Source organism: Patella vulgata, chromosome 7, assembly GCF_932274485.2.
Source record: "Patella vulgata chromosome 7, xgPatVulg1.2, whole genome shotgun sequence".
In the NCBI taxonomy this organism is placed as follows: Eukaryota; Metazoa; Mollusca; class Gastropoda; family Patellidae; genus Patella; species Patella vulgata.
Genome location: NC_065885.2, coordinates 49,857,144 through 49,874,853, shown reverse-complemented (window position 1 = coordinate 49,874,853; position 17,710 = coordinate 49,857,144). Strand labels below are relative to the sequence as shown.

The following is a 17,710-nucleotide window of genomic DNA, read 5'->3' as shown; positions in this document are numbered from 1 at the left end:
GTTTGCAACCAAATTTGATAGATATGTTGCCAGGGAGGTGTTAATAATGTTGCTATAGACATATGTTTGTAAATTCTGACCAGGCTGATTAACTTTATATGAATAGAACTTTTTGGTTTAAAATTGCAGGTTAGCTTTGGACTAGCCTAAAATATCTGATTCTTTCCCCAGAGATTTTAAATGTTTACTGAGAAAATTTCAGTACCGCTATTATTGACTTCATACGATTTCTACCAAATTTGGTAGGTATGTTAATGGGTGATTCTGTGGATGCTCTATTATAGGGTCCATAGGGATTCTTGTCAAATTTATTGAGATAAAGCTACATGGCCCCAAATTGGCAGGGCAAGGGCACCTGGAAGAGACATATTTAGTGTCTTTTTTCTTGAAAATCTAGTGTTTAATTAAATAATAGCTACTCATCTCTACCTTCCCTCTTAGATGTAAATTAATGTCACAGAAATAATGTTGTCGGTCTTAAGTTGTTGATAGTCATGGCTAATTTTAGATGTTAAGTTTTTGCTACAGTTACAATTGACACAAACATAGATAATCTTTTATGTAGACATTGATAGTATAAGGCATCATGATACCAGTGGAAATCTTCATGAATCTATTGATCTATTTAATGCTGGGAACAGTATGGCTGTTTTAGCTATCTGGAATCAAATCTATAAAAATTCATGTTTTCTCACTTGTAGTTGTAATAAACAACTGGATTCTTATAATTCAGGTTGTTACAGCAGACATTACTCAGGTATATTGATATCTGTGGTTATCATTGGCAGTACTTCCATTTTACCATGGTAACATTGGAGACCAATTATTTCTCCTGCTATTAGTTACATTCTCTAGCAGATTGATAGAGATAATTCTTTACCACATCTAATCACTTTTACTGAATGCCACAGTGTTGAAGATGACTTTGTTGAATTTGTCAACGCTGTAATTATCGCTTTTCTAGCCTGGCATTAATGGCTGGATTTCCCTATTTACACATAACTTTCTTACAGATTTTGTTCAGCCTTTAGATAAGATGGAACATTTTAGCTATAAGTATGAACCTAACGAATGGTAACATTAAAGACCAGATAATCTAGCCAGACTAGTGGTTTCCTTCATATTTATGCACCGGTCAATAGGAATCTTGAACTACACCCCCTCAAGCGTTCACCCCGGATTGTCATTTAGCTCAATATTTAAGGGTCAAGATTCACCCCGCAATGCACTTGAAGCCAAGACACATTCACTGAAGATTCACTTTCTAACGCAAGTCCAAAATTAAACATTAGTTCAAGATTCACGCAATAGTCATCTTGAACTACCTACCCCAAGCATTCACCCTTGATGGTATTTTGCTCAATATTAGGGTAAAGATTCACTCCCAATTCCAGTACCGGATCTAGGTAGAGCAAAGTGGGACAAATGTCCCAGGCCTTCACTATTTGGGTCCCCCTAAAAAAATTTGGGTCTTTGTCCCACCAGCCTGCAGAGCTCCGAGCTGGAGAAGGGATTAGGGCCCCCCCAAAAAAGATGTGGTCCAAAGGATTTTCGGCGATCCATGGATTGGTGTGCCCCTAATTTTTACTAACTTACCTAATTTATCAATCCATGGACCTCTGAAAAGTGTCAATGAATCCGTTGGATTAAGCGCAATATATTTCATCTGAAGAAAATCGCTGCTGTAATGGCCTCAGTTGCACAGAAATCAATCCTAATTTTACACATTTTATCGGTAGGAGAACCACCCAGACACTCCTTCGCTCCGTCAGCGCTTGTGTTGAGTGCCTACAGTACAGGAATGGGAATTCCGGGAATGGTGAAGCCCATGCACTCAAATTATCTAAAGGTCAAGGACATCTCTGCATTTATGAAAATCATTCCTAATTTTCATAATTTCTCCCTTTTTTCCATACGATTACATCATGTGTTACTACTCCGAGAATACACATGATAGCAAATGGCCGGCATTTAAAATTCTGAATGGATCAACTTGGTACTTGGCATATGTATGCCTTATAGCCTAAGGGCATCAACTATTGATTTTGGTGAATGCCCCGATCCCCAGGGGCAGAGCCACGCCCAATTTTTGCCTTTAGCGCCAGAAGGCCACAATTCTGAATAGATTATCTTGGAACTTGGTATACTTATTCCTTATACCCTAAGGACGGCAACTATTGATGTTGTCATTTCAATAACAGGGTGGTACCTATTTATATTGTTCCATATCCAACCCTGCAATTCTGAATGGATCATCTTGGAACTTTGCATATTTATTCCTTATACCGTAAAGACAGCAACTATTTATTTTGATGTTTGCCCCGACCTCCTGGGGCAGTGTCACACCCACTGTTTTGTTAGTATTTTGTCTGTAAATTTGGCAAAACAAACCCAACGCCTAGCCTTCTTTGCCTCTGATCATATTACAGCCATTTCATATTTCATTCTTTTCATTTTAAAAAGTACCATATCAATCAAAGCTGGAATGTGGATGTATATTGCAGTGTTAGCGATGCTCTCGTCATATTTAACTCCCTAATTCTTTAAAGTAACTTTGAAATTTTGAGATCCCTTTCTTTTTGAAAATCCTACATAATATGCTACTGTTGTAGCATTTTTGTGATTAGGCCTTAGTGTAAAACAATAAACATTGTCATGTAAGTGTCCTTCAAATTTGAAATATAATAGGCGTAAAGGTTATTAATACTGCTCTTAGGTTCATATAAATGTAATTAATATAGATAATAAATAACACTGTCAGTAAAATCAAAAGATTCCTTTTGCATTTCTTTTATTATGAATCAAAATGAATGGCATTAGTTTTAATTTATACATCCACCTCTAAATTCTATTGTAAATTGTTGTTATTCCAAATTGGTTGTGGGTGTATATATAGCAATTGCTTGTCACTGTGATTTATTAATTAAAATTTTTAAAACCGGCTTTACTGTCGTAGTGTCTATAGCTACATTTACACTTGGTCGCGATAAGCGTACTGTACTTGCAACCAATCCAGGTGAGATCAAATTCAAGAAATTGCACTGTTTAGATTACTATACAATGTTCTCGGAACCGTGCCAGGATTGCTAAATGTGGAACTCTTCACAGAGAAGTTATTTTCAGTCATGAAGAAGTTGGGGAGGGGGTTTGTCAAAGGGTCAAAAGTTAAAACTAATCCATGCCCAGAAATCCGTACTGAGAACTGAATAGCACTTGCATTAGGAAAATTTAACTGTGCCGTACTGTGAACGATGCTGATACTAGTGATACCACCTCATTTCAATTGTCCAGATTGGCACGGTTCTCAGCACAGAACGGTTATATTTGACCTGTTTACACTACAAGATAATTAACTGTTCTGTTCTCGGCACTGTTCCTGGCACACTTAAATTTTGTAATGTATACAGAGTTATTGCGGTAGGACAAAGGAACACCTACTATTGGCAAGCACGTTTTTTTGTGTTTCACATTTTTAAGGGATTAACTTCATTGTTCTATTGCACTGTATTGACTTCAAATAATTAATAATCTTCTATTTTTATTTTTATATATATTGTGTCTTCTTATTTCTAATCATCTATTTTTATCATATTGGCAATATTGAAATGTTTTTTTTTTTTAGAAATATATATGTGTTAAAGTAAAACTATATAGAAATAAATTATATAATTATGCTGTAGACTGAAAAGAATTATGTCACAATATTTATATACTTGGTGTTCGGTATTTTTTTTGTGAGCAAATACAAAGGAGTTCTTTATTTAAATGTTGCTTTCAAATTTATAACATAATGAAAGACGTCATAAATTGCCATCTCATTTCCATATACTCTTGCGTTTTCCACATCGTCAAATAATACTCATCTTTGACGTCATTTATATTTTTGTCTAGAAAACGCAATGTTACCAAGTGGAATATTGAATCTATTCCTCCTACGTGGTTTTATGTGGGACATCCTTGTTGCCATTGTTGTGTTCAAAAGTGAAGTTGTAATCATTAAATTTTATTTATTTATTGATTAGAATCTGTAGAAATAGTAATCGGTGTTTAAACCTAACCTCTATACATCTATCAATGTTAATGATTTCTTATTAAATGGCCAAATAAAAACCATTGTCTGCTGATGTAGATGGTGAATTCTAACATTTTATAATTTGTAGGCCGAAAGATTGATAATTAATGTCTTTTTTAATGATTCTTAAATGTTGAATAGATTAAATGTAGAAACTTACAATAAATCATGAATTATTTACTTAATTGTGATGGGTTTGATACGCCTACATATTAATTCTTGAAAAGGCTCTGTGTATAGTTGTTGTTAGATTATGTTGATATTTGAGGTGATTTTTCAGTGTTTTATTAAACATTTTTAGATCTCACTTGGCACAGCTGTCTCTAGGTTTACTAACAATCTGATTAAAATACAGATCTTTATTTCGTTTTAGGCATTGATTTAAACAAATTTTTGCTTTGATTTTGTTTTCTATGACTGCAGATGTCTACCCACAGATCCCTGTGGTAGACGACAAGGACTCTACTGAACAGACCACATGATTGGCTAATCCCTCAGATCCAGCAGATCTCAGGTTATTTAAAAACTCTTCCAAAACCTAGTTTAGTGGAGACCATCCTCGGTATCCCCAGTGGTTTCATTCCATTCTACTCCACTAACCCCAGGGTTAATCTATGGTGGGGGACACATTTTCAAGTTATCCGTCCTTGATGATTGTGCTATTTTTATCACACCAATCTCATAAATCGTTAATTGCAAAGGAAGTCGGCAACGAGAAGTAACTCTCATCAGACAAGGTTAGGAGTTAGCCTAAATGAGAGCAGTCCAAATTATTCTAAATGCGTATTCATTAAGAACAAATTATATAATATTATATTAATGTAGGTTCAAGAGTTTTATTGAGAATCGTTCATTCTCAGAATATTACGTCCACGTGATATCCAGACAAGTTATTGTGAATCAAATTGCCAAGTATAAGTTCAGTGATAATAAACATAACAGAATGAATCATTTTAGACAAAGAACATAAATCATTCAGTAAATGGACATGAATATGGTTATCTACCCTTATAAAAATGAAATTTTCAGCAAATTCCCTTTACATTATCTAGTGTTTAAAACAATTATAGTGAGAACTGCCAGCTCTTGATCTAATTATCCATAATGTATCTTTAAGATTGTAGGTAAAAAGTACACCACCCTCAAACTAGATAGTATTATAGCATGACATGCTAGAACGTTATGTGTTTTGAAACCCAGTTTCTGTTGTGTTTTTCGCACTACTGCATATGATTTCCACGTAAATGTGACCTGTACATGTATGTATTACGAAATGAAACGACCTTATTGAGTAATAAGAGAAGTTGTTATATCCATCCATATATACCTTGTGATTTTTTGGTGAATATTTAATTAGATGGGTATTCTACCTGGTGTTCAACCTGTATGTATAACTATGTACATATATATATTCAACATGTGTACTTAATAATACTTTGGCATTTAGTTTAAAGACTTCAACATTTTCTAATCATGTTAAAGAAGATATTTTGAAGGCTTCACTATTGTAATTAGATTATCAGTTTCTACAATCAGTGAATGGCTTTACTTTCAAGATGGAATCTAATTAATGATGTTATCTTCTTCATTGCATTAGTCATTGATTTTATTTTTCAGTTCTTAAAAAAATGGAAACTTTTTCTGCTACAATGGAACAGAATTAAACCTAGCATATGCTATTTTTATCACATTATTTAGCATATTCTATATTCATATCATTTGAAGCTTGGGTACATCACAGTAGTTAATATGATTTATATAATAAATTGAAACAACTGTAACATATATGTTCTTATTACATATTACATCACTAAGTAAACCATCTTTACTTTCAGTTTGCAGGATATTTTCCCAAAGGCAGAATGTTTGGACTAAAGCCTTCCAACTTTCTACATTCTTTTACACATCAGTTTTGAACTGGGTACATCGAAAACTCATGTCCCTAATCTATGTACCAACTAGAATAGAATAGTAACAGTTCAAAATTAATGAATTCCTCTAATGTGAACATCCCCTATAGTACCCATATCTTTCTTGTTGAAATAAAGCAAAAATGAAATGAAATGAATTGGGGTTTAACTTCCTACTGTTCTGCTCCAATGCTGGGCTAATGAAGACGGGAAATAAAACAAATGTTTATTACATACATAAAAGTAGTGGGTGTAAGTTCTTTGTTTAAACATGTTTTAGTTAAAGATGGGTTCCCGCGTACAAACTGGGTGATTTAATGGTATATATGGACCAAAAACATATTCAAACTAATTAATTTGTCATAATTATGCTTCAAATCCTTCTCAAACATTGTAATTGCGAAGGAATGCCCTGCTATTAAAATTTGATCAAACCAGGTCATGTTTACGTCACGTCTTGGGAGTCAGAGGAGAAATCATTGCATACATAAGACGATGTTGTCTTTAATCGCTTACTATTTATTACAAATATCGAATCCTAATTAAATTCTCGGATTATCCACTACCCGCGTCTTTTTCCGTCATTTTTATCTCAGAAAGTATTGTACGTCTAACTCTTCATAAAGTTTATCAACTTGTACATCAAGCGCTCAATGTTCGCTTGTGACCTTTGACATCGTGCGTACAGAAAGTCATAATCGTCGGGCTGTTGATTAGGGGAACCCTTACATTTTTGTCCTGTATACGTTCCATGAGTGTTTTTTTGGGAATCCAGTATTTTTCTAGCAAGATTGGATATCTCTACTTTCCATATATACCAAAATTGCCATACTTTTATTGGAAATAACCACCCAATAAATACTTTTCTGGGAACCCATCTTTAATATCTTAACATTATAAAATATCTAATAAGTTTTTGGCATTAAGTGGTATCTAATTAAATATGTATGGCAGTTCACAAAGTTCATTGATTTGATTTTGAATCTTATGTAATAATGGATGGGTTTATGCAAGTATATTAATTATCAGAAGAGTAGAATATTTGTCTTGTTTTCACCAGGGCTTGTATTTGGGTCATTATACCTAAAAAGGCAAAATATGCAATCCAATCTGTAATTATTCTTAGTTAAAGGTTTTATTCCTTTAAAGCTGGAAACAGCTCTAGTTTGAAATTAGTGATAGCTGCCACATAAGTAAGAAATCCTGTGTATGAATAAAGACAATTTGCTCGGTTATGTCAGTACATTCATGTGCTCTGAACACGGGTTTCAAAGAAAATATTAGATGTCAGTAGAGAACAACATCAGAAATAAATTAATGTAATTTAACATCCGATTTTAATCAGATTAACAGAACTGTTCATTGTCAACTCATGACAAGGTGTTAATTGTTTAAAGGCAGATTTTTAATTTGTTACAAAGGTGGTTATCTTTCTATAGTAAATTTGTTACAAATGGCAGATTTAGAATTATTCATTTTAATATGTGTTTATTTGGTTTAGATAGTTATCTTGTTGTATGCAAAATGGTAGTCTTATGTCCTTCCATGCAATTAATATAATTGTCTGAAAAATGATTTAACATCAAATACCAATCTATGTCCCAAATGAAAATTAGAAGACAATTAAGAAGGCAGTGTGCACAGCTGAACACTGTTTAAACAGGTTTAAATTTCTCATTGGAGCACAGAGGTAGGGCAAATATACTTACTTGAATTTGGCAGCTTACTATATCTTGAAAGGGTTTATTAATTATTTAGACTGATTAATATCAAATAGAGCTATTTGGCTTAAAATAGCAGGTTAGCTTTGGACTAGACTAAAGCAACTGATTCCGTCCCTAAATGGTTTTTCTTTTTTTTTTATGTCAAGCATAGTTTGATGTCTGGTGGATAAGGTCCTGTTTGTTTTTCAGTTTTCCAAACCTCCCGAGATTCCATGAGAAATCTGTGGAGAGAGGGATTCAACAAATTTTCATATTACTCACAATTCATATAACATACATATAATGTGTTGATAAAATGAATTGGTTTATTAAAAACTATGTTTTAAATGATGGACCTCACAATTCAGAATATATACCACAAAGCAATAACATAAACATGACGTATGGGACTGGGTTGAGGGAATACTCAATGAAGTAGATTTAATGTATGGATGTTTCATGAAAAAAGTTGTTTGACCCCATGAGGCGTTTCAGGTTCACATTGATTGAGTAATTTTTTGTTCTCAACTTCTACTAAATTGCTTTTTGATTTGGAGGTTGAGTTTTTTTCCTAACCAAATCTATGGATTAACACCAAAATTTTCTTAATAGTGGTGCTTATTCAGATTTTTTCGAACAAGGTTGCTCGATCCCATAGGGATAGAACAGGAGCACCTTTATTGGGTAAATTTATGCCTATTCTCACTAAGTAAAGCCTTCAATGCATACATACCGTACTCCTGGCCTCCTTTTTAGAATCAGGTTTTTGATTAATTACAGTGTTGAATATGTGTCAGGTTTATTGTTGAGTTGTCTCTATATAAATTTACAGTTGACAGTTGAGTAAAGCTTGTTGTTTTCTCCTCTACTATTATTATAGGTCTGATAAAACAAAGATCTGTACAAATTACTGACATGCTGCCATATTGCTATATTATTTTATTAAGCAAGTATTTATATAATTCTTTGTGTTTAGTGCAGTCATTAACAGTTCTCAAAATGGCTGAAAGATCAAATAGCAATGAAAACCATGTGGGTTAATGTTTCGGTAGCACTCTATGGCTGCTGGCTGGCTTTGCCATCTGCATACCTGGTTAGTTGGTAGCAATAGAAGCAACAGGCTACACTCACTGCCTGATATAGATCCAGTGAAGCTAGTCATACTTTTAGATGCTGCCATTCTTCCAACAACTCAATTTTTATATTGCTGGTTTCTGAGTTAGACATATTGATATCTTAAATAGACTGTAGAATGCACTATAGTCCAGGATTTAGTAGGCAGACAGTATATCTTATTGGTTAATATACTATTCTATAATAAATCAGAAGTTGGATTTTAAAATCTTGCAAGGTTAAACCTGTAGTGTTTCAAGGTTATGATCAGGTAACTGACTGACTGATTTTTACAACAGAAACAGGGGAATTAAATTGTACCAGTTTTCACCAAGTGGATAACAGTTTTTATTGACATTGCTAGGTCAAGACAGTAAGGGATTCATTTGTTATGGAATCCATGTGCTTTTGTTTGGAATTTTAGGAGGTATGTATTCTATTTGGTTACCACAGTAACCAAAGATAGTATTTTCTGTATAATATTACAAAGTTTACTGGGGTTTTTGTGAGTTAACCTGCTATGTGCAATCACATGTCATTTTATATTTCAAAATACACTAGATAGGTGGAAAAATGAAATGATTTTGGAGGAAAAATGAAAATTAGTTTTTAATGGCATTAAATGAATTTAGATGAATATAGGCCTTGTGCTATTTTGCTTATGAAGCCCCTCTCAATGCTCCACGAAAGATGAAAGTGTGTTTTAAACAAATTTGAGTAAGCTGAGGATGTTGATAGATTGTTAAGACTACAGTACATGTAACAAGGGCTTATGACAGTGTCAAAAATATTTTACACCTTAACCTGCCAAGCCCATACATAAGTAAATCTGGCATTGAATATAGCCCATCCTATAAAACATGAAAGTATATTTTACTGTAATGGAATATACATATGTTTTAAGTCAAGGTTTTACTACATATCTGTACCTAGTGTTGACATGAGTATAAAATATTTGACTGAGTTTTTGATTGGTACATTAACAAATATTTGCAGTGTAATAGGCTTTTTTGGAGGCAGTAAACACAATCTGTGTTCATGTTTCCCTTGGAATTGACAGATTTTTTAGATAGTGTTTTTTAGTTGGCAGTTCAACAAATATTTATGTTTTTCTTATCCCCTTTTATTGTCAAGATTTGAAGTTTCATGTACAGCTCTTCAATATAGTTGTTTTTGGATGTACAATAAACTTGGCATATTCAGACAGATAAAATAGTACAGGGTGATATATGACATAAGATTCTATTTTTTGCCACCTTTTACATGATAAATTTTTGAAGAGAGGGGGTTCAACAAATTTTCTTATTACCCACAATTCATAAAACATAATGAGAATCGGTTGCATCAACCCTCATTCAACCACACTGTCATTCGTTCGTTTCTGGAGTTTTACGTCCACTTCCACCTAAGGTGATATCGTAGACAAGCAACCACACCAATCTTTTCAATCCTTTATCATCCTGTTTGACTGGCAGGCCCTTTATAGTGAACTATGGTAGGAATATGTTTATTAATTTTGTGCCGAACAGTAAAAACTGCCTTAGATGGGTACGGAAATGTTTAAAATTTTTGTCACGAATATCATGGGTAATTTTTATAGGCCGACATGGACATTTTGTCGTATGTTACCGTCAACTTGGTCTGTCCTTTGTCTACATTGGATCTGTTGTGTACATCAGTGAAACCAAAAAGCCTATTCTATTTCAGCGATTTTTGATAATAGCTTATTCACTTGGTGAAATATTGTTAAAACTCGAATGACAGAAGTTAGTAAACACAAAATTCTGTGCCACTCAAAGAGTTCTCATTTTTGTATCTATATAGAAAATTACACATACAAAGCTTTCAAAAGTGATTCTAATCCTTTGTAATTTTAAGTTTTTCTGTGTGGAAAAGAACTTGGGTTCAAAAATATTTAAACCCAGATTGACCATTGAATGATCAGTCTTCCTTTGTGACTAAGAATATGGTACCGCCATGAATATAATACTTTCAAAGCAGATAATTTTCCATGGTCAAAAGAAAATGGTTATTAATTTCAATCAAAATATTTGTTGCACTTCATCACTTGTTTTAAATAGTCATTGGTGCCTATGGTGGAACTTTATTTGGATATCATTAAAATAAAGGTTGGCATACACCATTCAATATGCTATGAAGGAATTCCAACTGTCGTGTCATGGTTCTTTCATGTGCACACAAATGTGTATGTGCGTGTACAGGTTATTAAAGACCATCTATTGAATACACACCAAGAACCTGTGCAAACATTTGTTCCATTTTAATGTTCCAGTTTGTAAATATTGAAGCCATGATGTAATATTATCCATACAAATGTTTAGTACTAATTGTTTGGTCTTCCAATTATTGTACTGTTAATTAGTGATAAGTAAATGAGCTCATTAAAGTATTATAGTGGACATGGCAGATGCTGTGTACATGTGGAGATGATGCCTGAAAGTGTTACACAATCCTACAGATTTACCATGTACACTTACAATTATATTAGGAAGACAATTCATCAAGTAGAAGTTATAGTGTTACTGATAGTAATTGAGATAACTTATTGTGTAGTAAGCTGTTAAAGATAGAGGAATCTTCTCGAACACCAGTATGATAAGCTAACTTAGCCAACATCAGAAACTTGTCTGGTGAAGTAAACTTACCAAAATATACTTTGTGTGATTCATCAATGGCATTACTTTAATAATATCTTCACTTGATCACACCCTCTGCTACTTTTAAAATAAATATGAAAGGACAGTTTATTTATTCATCTCTCCCTATTGATAATGTCTGACTATTTAAAATGAAAATTGAGATATAAATTGGATTTTAAATTTATTATTAAATATATTATTAAATATGCTTGATTTCCCCTTTAATCAAAAGTTGTTGATATGAATATTTTTCATCAGAAATAAATGTGTATTGTAAATGGCAAGGCATAATTAGAACTTGAGTAATTTGTAATCAAACAACCAATATATTATGTTTCATATCTGTTATTCCATCTATTTTGTAATCTTGTCCATGTATGATAATAAATACCATAGGTGCATTTAAATTGATTTGGTATTTTCTAATCTATACTTAAACTTGTGCTAATAGTAATAAGATTCAAGATTATAATGAACTTTATTTTTTTGAACTAAATAACCTCTTTGGTGACCCATTTTCCGTTAGATTTTCTATTTTCATTAATTAAGGCTGTTGAGTAGTCTACGATATGCACTAAATTTTCAGCACTAATACTTTGCATACTTGTTCCATGTGTAAAATAACCTAGGGGACACATAACAGTCCAACTGTTTGTTGTGTAATAATGGAGATACAAGCGGGAAGAAAAAAATATTTATAGCAAACAAGATGGTTTCCCCAACCTAAGATCAGTTGTTGAATAAATTATGACGTCATACCCATCGATCACGTGATCCACAGTAAACAATCATGGCTCCCTCCAGCAACATATTTACACTGGACGACATATCCCAATTAAGTCACATGACCAGAAAAGAAAGAATTCCCCTTATAACGCGGTTATCCAGGTCTACCTTCTATCACGACTGGAACATCGCTGAATTTCTTTTTTTGATGGTCGAATACTACCATTTTTGAATGCAGCGGAGTAGTACGCTAAAGTAGATATTTACTTTTTACATCCCTAATTGTTGTATTTTAATACCTGTTGTGGACATATTTAAAGAATCACAAAATGTGGAACATAGCTTGCAATTTAGCTAGTGAAGTAATCCCTCATACCGTATATGTTTACCCACTGAACGTAAAAAAGCAAATGGGGCCTGCCTATGTAGCTATTTATTGGCTACTTGTGGTTGACAGTGATTAGCAAATACACTGGATTTTATGTGTTCATTCCAATGTCCTGCTGAATAGGACTTAATGAGGAGGATTCCAAAGTGGAATAATCCGTTAAGGTGTCAATATACAGGGAAAAAGGCTTCAATAATTCTGTTTAGTTGCAGGTCTTATATTCCCAAGCCTTTTATTTGTACTTAAATAGTTCCTAGAAGACAGTTTAATCAGTCATATTTAGAAGCAACTAATCAAGTACTAGTCCAAGTATTATCGAAGCAGAGGACATTGAATGAGGGATTTTTTTCCATCTCCAAGAGCTGTCATTTTGCCTACCAATAAATGTTGATTGATACTTTTGCCTACAACTTAGGAGGAATTACTGGTTTGCCTAATTATCTTGATGATCATATTGATTTCTTTTTCAGTCGACCCAACCATTGTTATATAAATCACAACTATAATGTCACACTAATCAAGGAGCTTTTTCATTTTGTCCAAGAGCTGTGAACTTAAAATTATAAATTTAGTAGTGGTTTGAACTGAAATTGTTATCTTTTGAAATAATTAAAAGGGAATAAATGTGAGTTTAGCGATTGAACTTTCCTTATTTTCATTCCCAACTTAAAGCAGGTTTGACACGTACATTGTATGTCACCTACATGCAACTGGAAATGCTGACCACTTATGTTGACGGGGAAATTTAAACTGTTTCAATGGCATTTAGTAATTGAACTAGAGTATACAGGTCACCATTCTATGGAATACAATTACTGCTTTTTACTGAGCGACGTTTCGACTAGGCTTCTCTAGTCATTATCAAGCTATGATAAAAAATGAAAATATGACAGGACAATATATACATGTACACAACAATGCTTAGTTAATGCTGACGATGGGGAAATTTAGTTGCAAGTATATGGAACTACTTGCAACTGGAATCTCAGAGGGTTTATGTTGACTGTGATCGTATGTAACTGACGCCGCTACCACCAAACTACGGTCAAAAGAACTAATGTTAGCTTTCAGTTCTTTAATATTCTATCTCTGATAATACTGGAATAGAAGCATCTCTTGAGTTTAATTTCCAGAGTTGACTGCTATTTTTGGCCAAATTTAAATGCCTGTATTAAATTAGATTTTTCTCTATTAAAGGAAAGTTTGTTTTATTCATCTTAGAACTTCAGATGATTGTTGCAGAATTTATGAATTGTGAATAGTGTGCAAATTAATTTAATGGGAAATAAAGAAATATAAATTGAAAATATGGTAACTGATATTATCTAGTCAGAAATGCTATTGATTTTTGAACAATTTAAACATGAAATCTAAAAGCAATAGTTTTAATCAATGATAATTGTTTAACTTGCCCAGTACTTGATGATGTGCCTGCCTGCACATTGATTTGAACTCAAAAACTTCATCTTATAATTATTGTATGTTTTTAACTAGTAGTTTGTTATAAAATTCATTATCTTCAGTATTAATTGTTAATTTGTAGTGCAGCTCATTCAAGTTCATTTAAGTTTATAAATTAAACTGGGTTCTTGCATATTCTTGTCAGATCTGTGGTTGTAAAGAACTGTCTGTATGATTGGTCTATCTATGTATAATAGTCTTAAGCCAAGCATATTTGTTATTCTCAGAAGGAACAGATATTAATTACATTTAGAGTAATAAGAATATGTAGCCATTTTCAAAAATGGTTGATCACGTGTTTTTAATTTTAGAAATAAGATGCCCTCCTGGTTATAAAGTAGCTTAATGATATTCCGTAAACAAACCCTGGAACCTCATTGATCTTAAGATTATCAATACCGGTACATGAAAATGGTGGTTTCAAAATAATTTAAAACAGTTCATTCTCTTATTCCAAGGTTCCATTTGAAATTTCTTTGCAAAAACAAGATTTATAAATAATTCATTAAAAAATGATATTATGAATTACTATTAATGTTTACTATGCAAATACTATACTTTGACTTTTAGCAAATGTGGTAATGAATGTAAATTTCATACATTAAGTGACATTAACATGTAATTTTCAGAACTAACGTCAGGTCAGTTATGTTGATTTTGCATGTTCTCAAATGAAAACTTTGTAAGATGATAATGCCGAGTGGCATTATTAGGTTTCATGATGTCCTAACAATGTCTAGTAGTAACACAGTAGGTGTGAATACTTTTATAGAGGAAACACATACAGCATGTTAACAGATTAAATGCACCCACTTCCTTATTCTGTCAGTAGAGTATTGTTTCACACTAATCCTTTAAATCATTGCTTTAGAAAATGTACATTATATTAAGATTTGAGATTAGAAACAACAAAATTTGTCATGATAATTAGATACTCATGTATGATAAGATATCAATATGTAGCTGGTGGCCATCATAATAGATCCACACAAGAACATATTTAATTTATTTTACTTTAAGGCTGAAAATAGCCACATGGAAATTGTAAAGTTCATTTAATTAGAAAAGGCATGTATGAGAGTCAATCCTCTTTGATTTATCTTGATGACATTTTAAAATGATTAGAGTGCTGTTAGTATGGTGGTGACAGTATATATTTTAAGACAGACATAGTAAAACTTAGAGCAGTTTGATGGTAAGTGGTGGAAACATTGCCAACTCTAACAGTGTCTGAAATAGATTGAGAGACAGCAGCCTTTAGTATCTCTTTAACTCTTCAATTGGAAATTATATTGACAAGATGAACAGTCTTGAGATGGCAAACATAGGTTGAAAGAATTGACAGCTTGCCTCTGACATTTACAGCCACTATTTTTATTGACAGATTTCACCAGTTACCATTATTTTCTGATGTAGGTCTGCAAGTGAGTCACATACGCCATTTTCCATCTGAATGAAACAAAATCAATACTGAACAAACTATTGAAAACTATTTTTGTGCAACTATAGATTGGTACGCAACTTAACTTTCTTTACAAAAGTTTACAGACACTTATGATTTTATTTTTGGATCAGTATGCCATTTTCATAAAAGTTTTCTTCTCTAACTTGAGAATCCCGATAAATTCTATCTAGAATTGTGCCCCCAAGGAATTGCTAATGTTGCAGATGTTAATAGGTTTCATTATTTCTTTGTGAAGAGATTGTTGACGATATTAGAAAATATACCTGAGTAAACCCACTAGCAAGTTGATTGTAAAAGTTAAAGTTCAGTTTTATACTGTGAAAAATGAGATCTTTACAGTTCAAAAGAAAAAAAAATCATTAAAACAGATTTACACCATCTTCTTTTGTATGTTTATCTTTCAACTTTATATAGGCTTTTACAAAATCTGTACATTATTCAGGAAGAAACATATGGTTAGTTGCAGTTAACCTTTTCATTATTAGCAAAAATAAATCACATAAAACACAGTGTACAAGGGATGTCCAGTAAAAGGATTTTGATCTGATCTGCAAAGTGAGTTTACAGAACAAAGAGAAGTTGCGCAATAGATAACAGCTGTACTGCAACTGATAGGCTGTTGCTGCAAGATAATTGTAATGGCAATAAATGGTTAAATTTAGCCGGACAGGTAGAAAAATTATTTAATCAATTTCCATTACAGATTTTTTGATACAAATTTCTTAGTTATGCTGAAATATTGACCACATTATTTAACAAATATAAAACATCAATCATACAGCGAAACATAGTGTTCTGTGTTTTCAATTTGTATTAGATGTTTACTTTTATTTATGATTGAATTGCTTGACATGTCATCAGTGAATCAAGGGGTAGTGTACATGTGTGAGAAATGTAATCAAATTGTAGCAGTTGCTTACGAGAATGGATATAAGAAATTAAACATGTTTACAGTAAAGTTTGATCATGATGTGATAACATGGATATAATTTGAACTATGATATTTTCACATTGGATCCTAACCACATGGCATGTTCATAAATTTGTGGTCATGATAAATCATTTTCAGAGGTCAACTAATCGACTTGTATTTCTCTCATCTTGTCTACTTCAGAGCCAAAATTAATTTGTAGGTTTGGAGCTTTGAGTGGGATTAAATTGATTATTAATCTGGTTGGTTATTGTTGATATAGACTGGTCTCTCGGTGTCTTTTAATCTAGTCTTAAGTAACGATTCCAAAAGAAGAAATTTTCTTAACACATTTGACATGTCTAAAAGTAAAAACCTGCTCAGTCAAATTAATCATTGACCGTGTAAATGTTACAATCTTTCCTTTCCCCAACTGGATTTATCCTTTCATTAGATGTCCATTTATATGGATATGAATAGATATATAAATGTATTGTTACACTGACATGTATTGCCTTATTACCTTGAAGTTACTTTCAAATTGACTAGCTCTGGATTAGATTTTAATAGATTTTTTTTTAAAGAGCATGAATTCATGTTCATATAGTACTAGTAGGCCTTTTAAATTTGTTCATATGTCAGACTATGGAAGATATAAGTTGATGTTAGTCAGTGTCTATATTTTTGAAACAAGAAAATCCTAGTTCAATGAACTGAATGTTGTCAAGAATAAGATTTATTGGATAATATTCCATTTGTATGAGACTACTGACTGACCAAATGGTAAGCTTCAGACTGGCAAATGTACATAGGAAGGTTAAATCGATGTGACCATATTGATTTTTGTGATCTGGGCCAGAAGAGAATAAGATTGAAGGGATGCTGGTTATTAAGAGTCTATTGTGTTACAAGTATAGTAAACCTCCTGAACACTTCTATGCACTTAAATACAACAAGTCTTTGGGAAAGCTTTAACTTGTCAACTAGAAGTAAGCTAGACTTTAAAAAACAATTCCGCAAATAGATGAACATGTGTACCATGTATCGTGGAGTATTGTCGAAGAGACTTAAATCTTCTTAATTCGTCTTATGATATTTATGAAAATTTTAAGTGTTCATTTAACAAGTCTTGAAGAAGACTTGTGAGCGTACTTGATGAGTGCAAGTGGGATTCTCTGGGACTATAAAATAGTGCTGGGTATTGCGACTGCAGTCACGATACGATACGTATTGAGATTCATGTGCCACGATACGATGCGTATCGCGATTCATAACTAGGTCATAGATTTATCAATAAAACAA

At 32.7% G+C, this 17,710-nt stretch overlaps 1 protein-coding gene across 6 annotated transcripts in view; it reads left to right on the top strand.

The window, feature by feature from the left end:
• The window catches only part of LOC126826646 (plasma membrane calcium-transporting ATPase 2), a 119,648-nt gene that overhangs the window by 32,498 nt on the left and 69,440 nt on the right, over positions 1–17,710 (top strand). Inside the window, exon 1 of one of the 6 annotated variants that reach the window (XM_050555614.2) lies at positions 8,942–9,225. The exons of the other annotated variants lie outside the window; for them this stretch is intronic. The gene's annotated coding sequence lies outside the window, so the exon portion shown is untranslated. Of the gene's footprint in view, positions 1–8,941; positions 9,226–17,710 lie in introns of those variants that run through there. 6 annotated transcript variants of the gene reach the window in all.